Here is a 12,143-nt window from a genome sequence, read left to right on the forward strand (position 1 = left end):
TCGACCGAATTCGGCGATTACCGGCTCGCACGTCTCCGTCCTCACGCATGTGGGGGGCGCCGTATTATCACGCGCGACTTTCTATGCGTCCGACACCGCAAGTTTCACGACGTGGACGGTAAGGTGGAGAGGGCGAAGCAACATATTGACACCATACATATGAGTAACAGTATAATAAAAGTTTATGACGAACATCAGTCGTTTGTCGGAACCTAACAGTACAAACAGGATGTGCCTGAGTGGCGTACCAATAACTACCGCGTAACACACGCAACACGTGGCAACATAACCACGAGACACACGTGTTCGGATGATATCTCCTATACACGCAAAACCATTCCGCGACGCGAAAACAACCTCGAGCCATAAGAAATATCGGAACATACAGTTTTCAACTGCTCGGTACACTATACTTCCCGAGATACACGGATATTAGGCGCTTTTCGCGAAAATACGAACTACGCGTCTGGCACGCGCTCGACACAAAGGGGCAGACAATATGGCGGCAGAAATCACTAGACTACTAGACGCCAAGTCCGTCGAGCAAGATGGTACGTGCGAAGCATGGACCTAAAGGAGAGTGCCTTGTTCTGTTGGGGTGTTCCGAAAGACGGAAGGGGAATCAACCATGTCAACCATCTTGGGAGGCTAGATTGGTAGTGCACTCTGCAGGCGAGTTTAATTATTAATACTAGCGTGACTTGGCGGCATTTGGCGGGCTTTTGCGTTATAACAGACGCTTCAGATTTCGCTACGGGAGTGGCTTTTGAACAGCGCTCTGCAGGTTCGTGGGAACTCCTCGCATTCTTTTCGAGGAAATTCTCTTCAGCGCAAAGGAAATATAGCGCACACGACCGTGAACTGACTTCAATATACGAGGCCGTCAAATACTTCCGTCATTTCCTCGAAGGCTTAGTGTATGCCTTTATGCAGCGGTCCGATAAGGCTTTTCCTTGGCAGCTTCGCTAGCTTTCATTCATCGCGCAATTTACTACGCGTAATGAACATGTGGCAGGCTCAGAAAACACCGCCGCTGATTCCTTCTCAAGAATTGACGCAATTCGTAAACGACAACGCAAGCCGTAAACGGCATGATTGAGAGATGGCATCGCGTCTTTAAAGCCGCGATTATGTGCCATGCAGATGCAAACTGGTCACGAGTTCTCTCCACGGTTTTGCTGGTTCTCAGATTCCATGTGCGGCTGGACACTGGTGCGTCCCCGCAGAGTTTCTGTCCGGCACTACTCTACGCCTTCCCGATGAGTTCTTCCTTCCGGAAGATATTTCACCCGATGCCAACTTCTTCATCGAGGAATTCCGCGAATACATGCGTCAGGTTCGTCCGGTGCCCGTAGCGCATAAGCATGCGAAACGTGCTTTCTTCTTTAAAGAATTGCATAATTGGACCAAAAAAGGCGCTCGAGAGGCCTTATTCAGGTCCTCACAAAATTTTGCAACGTGTGTCCGATCGCGTCTTTAATATTGACGTCAGCGGTTCCGCCAAAGTGTCTCCGTCGAGTTATTAAAACCCGCGCATTTCGTCCCGAATAATCTCGATGATTTAAGCATGCCCGATTCTGCAACGATTCTTCCGCGACTTCGAGGCGGCTTAATTTAAGAACATACTCGCGCAAAGGAGTCACGTTCACGCCCGGTCCTACGGCAGTGCACACTCCAAATACGCCCTAACTTAGTTTTAGTGCTTGCGTTAGTTTTAAGACTCCCTTGTACAGCATATTATATCGTGTGTTTAGTATAAATAGTGTTAAGCAGCGTACGATATTGTGTGTCTTGTTTAATTAGCGATAAGCAGCGCGTTGTATTGTGTGTTTCGTTTAATTACCAATAAGCAGCGTGAATTCGAGAACCACGCACTGCGTTCGTGCAGCTCTGTGCTGGTGCTGTCCTGGAACGGTGCTGGTGTTGCCCCAAGATGGTGCTGGTGCAGCATTTTATCCGGGTAGCATGGATAACATGCAAGCTATCTCAGTACAGCACTGAAATGGGGCAGCACTAGGACGAAACAGGGGTCAAACCACACTGAAATCGTGCAATATCGTGCATTTGTTTTCAATCATACAACGCGTCCAACGAGGTTGAAATACACAGGAGCGTAAATTTTATTAATTGTTTTTTTTTAAATTAATGCGTTTAATTTTTCTTGTAATGTATTAATACATATTAAATTTAAAACATTTTAAAGAGGACAATGTTTTTGTCATAGTATATATATAATTAATCTTTCAGGTGCTTTAGATGAAATTATGGTAAATATAACTGAATTAATTGCAGCTGGTTCTACATTACCTACTACCCAACATCAAAAGAAGTGATACAAATACTAGATGAAAATGAATGGACAGAATTATACAAAAAATTATGTACCATAACTAATTATATGTATTCTATTTATAATTTTAATTTATAATATCTTAGAGTGCATACTATTATAGATATAGTTAATATGTTGAATTATTCATATAAATATTCTTTGTAATATACATTTTATAAAAGCAATTTTTCAAATAAAATTACATACTTCTTTCCCTGAATATGTATTTATAATTTCGATATAATTATTCATTTTTACTCTATTTTTCTTCTCGTGGTGTAATAAAATATCTTCCATTTCGTCATCGCTGCTACTGCTGCTCAACAATTCTATGACCAATAATTCCCGGTCCATTGCGTTTGTTGTTGTCGTTCAGTTCTATAGGTTAGATGTAATTACAGTACTTATACACCACACAACTTCGCGCCAAATCTTGTGTCACCAGTGTCACCGAATCGCACTGCCGAAAATATCAGTGCAATAAAACTCGCCCTCGGTCAGTTCATTTCGTTTAGCCGAATGCGAATTTTGCACTGCACCAGGACAGTTTTTGTTCGTCGAATACGATACAAACGTTGCATGCTAATCGTGCAACACAACCGAATACGATTATTGCATTGCACTGAAGCAGAGAGCATCATCCGAATGTACGGCACCGAAAAAGTTGGCATTCAGTGCGCAGCAGTGGGGGTTCCCGAATTCGCTATTAGTATATTATATCATACCACATTGTATTATATTTAGGACAGCACACATGCCTATCTAGGTAGTGTATACACTCGGGGGGGAGTGTGCATAGACATATATAGACGGAGCATTAACTGAGCTGGGGAGTAAGATTCGTGGTAAGGGGGTGGATACCTGTCATAGCAACAGAACAGTGTCCGGCTTCGATAGACTAATTGACTCGGGACATAGGTAGGTAATTGATAAGGGGTTGAACTAGGCGTTACAGTTCTCTCTCGATGATGACGTTACATACGATGATTACCATCCTTGTACAGACTCGGTCTGTGGGTGAAGCAAAGAGTGAGCTGGTACTCACTTAGGAGACGAAGGATCGGTTGCTTCGACGTCCATACTCCTTTAGCTAATATACTAGGTAGAGATGGGACGATCCTAGTGACTCTCCGCCCCCGAATGTGTACTTCCCCACCCCCATGTGGCCCAGGTCTAAAAAAGTTGGGTGCGGTTGGAAAGTCGGGGGAAACAGTATTCCCGGGTAACGCCCACCGTAGTCCTATTTCAGGACTACGAGATAGCTACAGGCGCTTGAGCCACAGCTGCGCCCATGGAGGAAGGGGGTGGGGAATCGCACTTCCCCTCTCTCGGGAGACCTCGAGCATAAACTAAACTAAACTAAACTAAACTAAGGGGGTGGATAATGGTAAATTGGGTAACTTCATTCCTTTTCGGTGCTATTCGGGTATACAATCACGTTACATACATGTATGCTATGAGAGATGAAAAGAATGTACCTATTATACGTTAAAAATTTCGTGTGTCATGTAGTTTGTATAGATATATATATTTAACAAAATTAATAAATAGTGTAAAGCATTAAATATTACTACGGCACACACCCCACCAGCCATTAATAACGAGCCGTATGGAACCGAATGCTTTCGAAGCTAAACCTCTGCCTTTTCCCCTCCAATTCTACGGTCCCCTTGCCCAAAGTGGTAGCTTATGCTCCCTCTATATACAGGGTGTTCCAAAAATGTCCTCCGACCCGGAAATGGGGCACTTGAGGGGTGAATTGGAACAACTTTTTCCTTAGCAACAATGTAATCTGAGGCTTCGTTACCAAGATATTAACAAAAAACCGCGACCAATCAGAGCGCGAGTTTGCCAGCAGAGTTCCCGCACTAGCGGTGGCTACGCGCTACGCTTGTACTACGAAGCTCCAAACAAGTAGGTCAGCATGCATCGCAGGAAACTGCGTATAATAGCAAATAAAAAAGACGTAACAAATACAATCATACTTTTTATCATCTGCCGTTTGTTACTTAAAGAGATTAAGGAATGAAACGTAAATGTAGGCAAATTATGTGTAACGTAAAAAGACGAATGCACATTTACATTCTTGTAAATTCCTTTTTACGAATTTGTAAATTTCCTTTTCAAATAACGTGTGGACGAAAGGGTAATGTAATAGAGAGTAAACGAGAAGTGATCGTAATTTGGTATTGGTATAAAAATTCGTAGTTTAATAACTGTCAACAATGTTACTGATAATGAATAAGTTTCTTCAAACAGCCCGAAGAAAAAGTTAGGTACAGAAACTTGCAGAATTATCGCCGGAAATAAGCCATAGCTTGCGTTAAATTAAGAAAATAATAATCAGCAATAAATTGATTAGAACTCACCCTTTCGGAAATTCACCTGCAGTTTGCAAACCTCTGTCACTAGGTCACTGAACCGATCCTGGTCATCGACGGCCGAAACGGTTTATGGCAGGGTATCGCCCAGTTCGCAGGTGAACGCAAGTATACCTCACCAGTCGAAGTTAAGGGTTGTAACGTCAAGTGCGTCCTGGTTATTCCACAGAATACGTACTCACTTCACTGCACGACCACTAACACTGATCACCCGACACAATCACTTAATGTATTTTTAATCCAACGCGTTGTTACTACGTTAGGAAAATTCGTGGCCCCGGAAAGGGCCAGTTGTTTTCAATTTTTCAGATGTTTTACGTAACCAAACACTTGCACAGCAACACCCGCATTGCACAGCAACACCACCATAACATTGCGTAATACTCCCGTGAACTGAACATTTCTGTCGCCCGATTGCTAACCGACTGACAGATTTTTTCCGAAACGGCTTCCTCTACCCCCAAGTAGTGCACTCCCACCACGACAAGATTTAGGTAAAACGAAACCAACGGTTCTAGGATAACACGTGCTTTGCAGAAGTGCAAGGAAAGAACCGTCGCGCAGTTTCACCAAAGCGCGTAGCCCGTTAATTTATTGCCAGGGTACCTACTCCTTCGAGATAGGAAACAGACATCACGTGCATCGGCTTGAGAATGTCCGAAATAAAGAGGACCACCAACGTGCCCGTTGCTTCGAGTTGGAAAGCACAATGTACATTGTTTTCCTCGAGGAGCAGGGAAAAAATTTTACCAACACGTGTAAGTTGACGCTGCTTCGCCCTAGCAGACCACCCTTGTAGAGGCCGGAACGGAGTTGTCGGTTATTTATGGCTCAAATCTTCGGCCTCGTAGCAACCGTGAACTCACAACAGAATTGACAATCGACAATTTTATTACAACTCTGTGAAATTGTAGTTCTCATGAAAATATTTCATACGTATTTTTTTTTAGTATTCCGTCGAATATGTCGGAAATTATTAGAAATATAAAAACCACATAATTTTCAATATTGTGTTTGTTTTGATATTGAATGTAGCAATATCATTGAATTCCAGAATAATCCTTTTCTTTAAACAATCTTTCGCAGACACCTGACAGTGCGCGGTGCAGGTAAATCCAAAAAAAATACTACCGTATTCGTTGAACTCTTTTCCGTAAATCATTGACACTTTGATATAGCTTTTAATCTCATTGAAATAGTCTGGAGCGTTAGCGATACCGTCAGTCGACTGTAATAGTGGAGCGCCCGGTTTTTTTACCTGAACCGGGGCGCACCGCTGTCTTCAATAGGTTACTACTACGTTAATATGAACCGCATCACCCTACCGATACGCTTTGTTACGTTATCCGCGATTTCAACCGGTCGCGCGGCCGTTATACGTCACGAACAAAGTGCTCCCTCCCGGCCCCTCACCCCCGGTTGCGTCCCCGCGAGTTCCTCCGACTTTTTACCGGGCGCCAGGTACGATTTTACGTACCGACCCGATATTCCCCTAATATCGGACCGAAAACTGCCCCTACGATGGCGCCGAAATCTAGCGAACGGCCGGGGAGGAATCACCCACCGACGGATTTTTCGATCTAACCAGGGTTCCCAGGGTTCGCAAATACCGGAACGATAGACTCTCCTCGCGACAAGAGTTCCCGTTGGACAATACAAACAAGTAAGAGAAATCAAAAAACCACCTCTCGGGACCGGTTCACAAATGGAATAACAATTTATTAGATTTCTCGCGCCGGCCTCTCACGAGACCGCGTTACAACAGGTGTTTCGATAATTTAACAAAGTAATAAACAGCTCGACGGTCGACTATCGTCGCGGCCCGCGCCTTCGATATCACCGGATTCATACGAAATTTACATAGGCGCGGTCGGACGGTATTACGATACCGCCAATTACAGATTTTGTTATAATGACTTGAGTGACTGGCGCGTTGACTGGGCGTCCTGGAGGAAAGCTGCCCGAAATTCTCGATATTCTGATTCCCGATAAACCCCCGCGGTTCTCCCGCGCTCGTTAGCGAGATGCGACACTAGATTTTCTATCGTGACATAATCGGGACGGACGAGATCTAGATTGCCCTACAGAGGTCAGATGAACGAGCTCACTTACAGTTCGACGGTAATCCTCCTCACTGCCTAGCTCCCTTCCGGGGTGTCCTTGGCACGCGCGATACGCTACCGACTATTCTCTACGATGCGGGCCAATCAAGTGACGATTTCCGGGCTAGTTACGGTACGCGAGGGCCTAGCGGGCCCCCCACTAGGCGGTCCTATTGCCCCGCGTATCCCCTTTGACTCCTGCGGAGCCACGCTCCTCCGGCTCAGGGATGACACGCCATGGAAAGATCCCCTGGCCATGGAGGTTCCTACCCTTGTGTGAGGAGCCCAGTCTTACACCCTCCTACGTGGTTGCTGCAACTCGTCACGGGTCCCCTGCCCCCTGCTTCCTCCATCGTGGGGTCCTTCTTCGGAGGGAGACGGCCGGGTCACGGATCCTTGTCCGGTGGGTGGTTTCACGTTGCCCTCTCGGCGGACCAAGCGCCTCTCGAAACCTGTGCTCGATGCGAGGGCGGGCCCTTTTCCTCCTGTTCTATCCCCCTGGGATAGGACCCTTATCCGGTCGAGCGGCCACTCGAGGGGATTCCGGGGCGGTCCCTGGAACAGAGTCGGTGGGTACGGGCGATACCGCGTCCTCCGTCTTGTATCGACCCCGATCGCTACGGCCCTGTAAGCGCGAGTGGTAACTCGGCGCGAGAATACCACGTGATTAGTTCAAATTCTACCGGTAGCATTTCCCTATGAATCCTCCAGGAGCGCTCGGATGTTATTTCGCGCGAGTGTGAAGTTGCGGGGGGCGGTCCAGTTCTCGGTTCTTCCGTGCCCGAGTCGAATTTCAAGCCGAAATAGGCACGGCGCAAAATGCGCCGTAACAGCTTATTTTACGGAAAAGAGTTTAACGAATACGGTGTTTATATTTCTAATAATTTGCGAGATATTTGACGGAATACTAAACAAAATTCGTATGAAATGTTCTCATGAGAACTACAATTTCACAGAGTTGTAATAAAATTGTCGATTGTCAATTCTGTTGTGAGTTCACGGTTGCTACGAGGCCGAAGATTTTGAGCTATAAATAACCGAAAATTCCGCTCCGGCCTCTACAAGGGTGGTCGGCCAGGGCCAAGCAGCATCAATTTACACGTGTCGGTAAAATTTTTACCCTGCTTCTCGAGGAAAAAAATGTACATTGTGCTTTCCAACTCGAAGCAACAGACACGTTGGTGGTCCTCTTTATTTCGGACATTCTCAAGCCGATGCACGTGATGTCTGTTTCCTATCTCGAAGGAGTAGGTACCCTGGCAATAAATTAACGGGCTACGCGCTTTGGTGAAATTGCGCGACGGTTCTTTCCTTGCACTTCTGCAAAGCACGTGTTATCCTAGAACCGTTGGTTTCGTTTTACCTCAATCTTGTCGTGGTGGGAGTGAACTCACAATGTAACGATGGGAAACTACTTGGGGGTAGAGAAAAAATTCTGTCAGTCGGTTAGCAATCGGGCGACAGAAATGTTCAGTTCACGGGAGTATTACGCAATGTTATGGTGGTACAAGTGTTTGGTGCTGCAATTGCTGTGCAAGTGTTTGGTTACGTAAAACATCTGAAAAATTGAAAACAACCGGCCCTTTCCGGGGCCACGAATTTTCCTAACGTAGTAACAACACATTGGATTAAAAATACATTAAGTGATTGTGTCGGGTGATCAGCGTTAGTGCAGTGCAGTGAAGTGAATACATATTCGATAGATTATCGTCGACTGGTGTCGCATACCTGCGATCACCTGTGGCAAGGACTCTACCCTGCCATAAACCATTTCGTCCGTCGATGCCCAGTCTCGGTACACTGACCTACTGACGCATGTTTCTACGCTGCAGGTGAATTTCCGTAAGGGTGAGTTCTATTCAGTTTATTGGTCATTATTGTTTTATTAATTTCACCGAACTACAATCACTTCTCGTTTATTCTCTGTTACATTACCTATTCGATCACACGTTATTTGAAAAGGAAAATTACAAATTCGTAAAAAGGAATTTACAAAAATGTAAATATGCATTCGTCTTTTTTCGTTACACATAATTTGCCTACATTTACGTTTCATTCATTAATCTCTTTAAATAACAAACGACAGATGATAAAAAGTATGATTTTATTTGTTACGTCTTGTTTATTTGTTATTATTATACGCGGTTTCGTGCGATGCATGGTGACCTACTTGTTCGGAGCTTCGTAGTACAAGCGTAGCGCGTAGCCACCGCTAGCGCGGGAACTCGGCTGGCAAACTCACGCTCTGATTGGTCGGGGTTTTTCGTTAATATCTCGGTAACGAAGCCTCAGTTTACATTGTTGCTAAGGAAAAGTTGTTCCAATTCACCCCTCGAGTGCCCCATTTCCGGGTCGGAGGACATTTTTGGGACACCCTGTATATCTTAATATTATAATTATGTTAAATATACATGGCACTTACAAATGTAAGTCGTATAAAACAAGTTTTGTTCTTTCAATTTGAAAAATTTACAGTTTCGGTGTTATAGTTGGTGAACGACCACCGGGCAAGGCCGGTGATGTTTACAAACTCCTACTGCATGCGTACGGTTTCCGAGAAACCAACACGGTGGTGTCCTGTTGCCGCGCTTTTGAAAAAAGTTGTCACTGCTTTTGATCGGCCAATATTGAAAGACATGGATTCTGCTCACTATCCATTTTTAATTAAATATTATTGGATAATTATAACCGAATTTAATAAATATAACCGAAGGCATAGTATGCAAAACCTTCTTATTTTGTTGACAGGTAATTACAGTTTAAAACATCACTCTAATAGTTATACTAGAAGAATGGGCGTATGTGGTGAACATTTCTCGCCAGAAATGTTTAAAACAAACCCCACACTTGACATAAATAGAAGAAAAATGTTGAGGAAGAATGCCGTACCTGAGCCATCCAAGAATATGTTAGGAATTGAAGAAGCAAACAAAAGACAAAAGGTAACGAAACGAGAAGAGGAATATGATGAAAACAGGATGGAGTCATTTAGTGAAATTGCAAACAATGAAAATAATAATAACAGCAAACAAATTAAGGAAAAGGAGGGCGAGGAGGAGGAGCCGAATAGCCCCGGTGGATATACTATACGTAACATAATTTTGAGAAAGCAATAACAGGGAAATAGAGTAGGACGCAACACAGTGGAATAGGCCTACAGTCTACAGGGGATACCACTGACAAAAAAAACGTATTGACAATAGTACCTCATGGTGATATAAAAACCTATTGATACAAATGTCGCCTTAACGGCCTTAACGGCACATATTCGCATAAGGGCGCGTATTTCAGTTCCGATAAGTTTGGTGATTTTTAATATTTTTTCCTTTCTCATTTATTTCATATTTCCTTTGCTTATAGACAAAAGACCTTAAACTTCAAAATCTAGAAAATATGTTCACACTAAAATATTTTATTCATACCTGAAATAAGTAATTATTAAAATACATATAACATAACTTGAAGACGAGAATAGAATTGTACAGAAACAAATTCATCTCAACAATTAAAAAGTGACACAATACAATCAAAATGTAAGTAACCTGGTCTTCATTACACATTCGCAAAACTATTATTACCGTTCTGATTTTTCAAATCACTCCATCCACTCATTCGATGTTCTGAGACACATTGAAATATTATAATACATGTACAAACAATACAATATATACATACATACATAAATAATACTATCCAACTCAGTATATACATAAACAGATAAGGTAACGATGAATGAAACTTCTTTCATTACTCAAAATAAATGCGTATCAGTACTTCTGATTTTAATTTCCATCGCCCATAGCGCTGTGATGTACGTAAAACCAATTTCAATTGATACGATAGATTGTGACACGGAATAGTAGAGGGCACTGCTGACACGAAATTTTGTGGCTCTGATATATGCTAATGTGGACCAGGGGTTGTTGTCCATACTTATGTGGACCAGGGGTTCTTGTCCATGCTTATGTGGACCAGGGGGGCAGCACTTGCCCGGGAACACCGAAACCCCAGGCGTTAGCACTCTCATTCAGTGATTCCAGAATCGTAGAACTTGATGCCACCACACAACGTCCCGGCGTCCCCCACTTTATTCCACAGTTTCTGCCACACAAGCATACTTTGCTTCTCCCTATGTGAGCTGGCCGTCGGGTGTTTCCGCCGACTACCTGCGTCACCCGGCAACGTAAAGAATGAGGAAACCTTGGAACCCTTTTCGAGAATCTCACTGAGCCGAAAATTCACGTTTCCACGCAATGCCCGACAACATAAACATGTGAGCAATGGTCAGGAGACCCCGTCCGAATCCCACTGTGGCGGTTTTACTTTTTATATTTAATTATTTTATAATTTCACTTTGTAACCTCTCAGTAAAATAAAAACTTGAAAATATTAATTTGCGAAACATTTAAAAAGAAGGAAATAAATTATTTCCTCTTCAATATTTAAATTTTATATTATATACATATGTATTCTGTTATATATACAAAAAGTATTCTTACAATGAGATGTTACCATTATTTTAACTATTGGAGTACATAAATATAAAAACATTCGTAGAAACGTCCAATAAATTAAAATGTTTCGTTATAAATATATCTTCAATCTTTTTAAAGGGTATAGCCGGATAAAGGGACCAAAAATCCCTATTTAATGGCATGCGAAAATTCTATAAATAATCTGATAGGTAGTATTTACTGGGTGCGTATTAATAATTTTTTTCTGATTTTTCAGTTGAGTATTTTAGTTGTGAGAAATCAAAAACAAACTCAATTTTTTTTAGATTTTTGGTAGGATACGCCGTAGTCTTAAAAATCGAAGACCGTAGTTTTAAAAATCGACGTTTTTTCCGCGAAAAAATAACTTGCAGATATTTGAAATTTTTATATTTCCATTATTAAGTAAGTATATTATACGATTGCAAATATTTTATATAAATTGTAGAAGTCGAATTATCTCTATTTAAACCGTCTTGTACTTATTATATAGTATGTAGTGAATGTGATAAAAAAAATCTAAAAATAAAAAAATTAAATATAAAAAGTAAAACCGCCAAAGTGGGATTCTAACGGGGTCTCCCGACTGTTGCTCACACGTTTAGGTTGCAGGGCATCGCGTCGAAAACGTGAATTTTCGGCCCAGTGAAATTCTCGAACAGGGTCTCCAAGGTTTCCTCATTCTTTACGTTGCCGATTGACGCAGGTAGTCGGTGGAATTCCCTGTGTGGCGGGGAACAGAATACGCCCACGGTAATCCCTGCCTGTCGTAAGAGGCGACTAAAAGGGACCGTTGGGATCGCGGGACTGCGGCACCCGCGGTCTGGTGGGGGGG

Source organism: Dufourea novaeangliae, unplaced genomic scaffold (genome assembly GCF_001272555.1).
Source record: "Dufourea novaeangliae isolate 0120121106 unplaced genomic scaffold, ASM127255v1 scaffold26, whole genome shotgun sequence".
Taxonomy (NCBI): Eukaryota; Metazoa; Arthropoda; class Insecta; order Hymenoptera; family Halictidae; genus Dufourea; species Dufourea novaeangliae.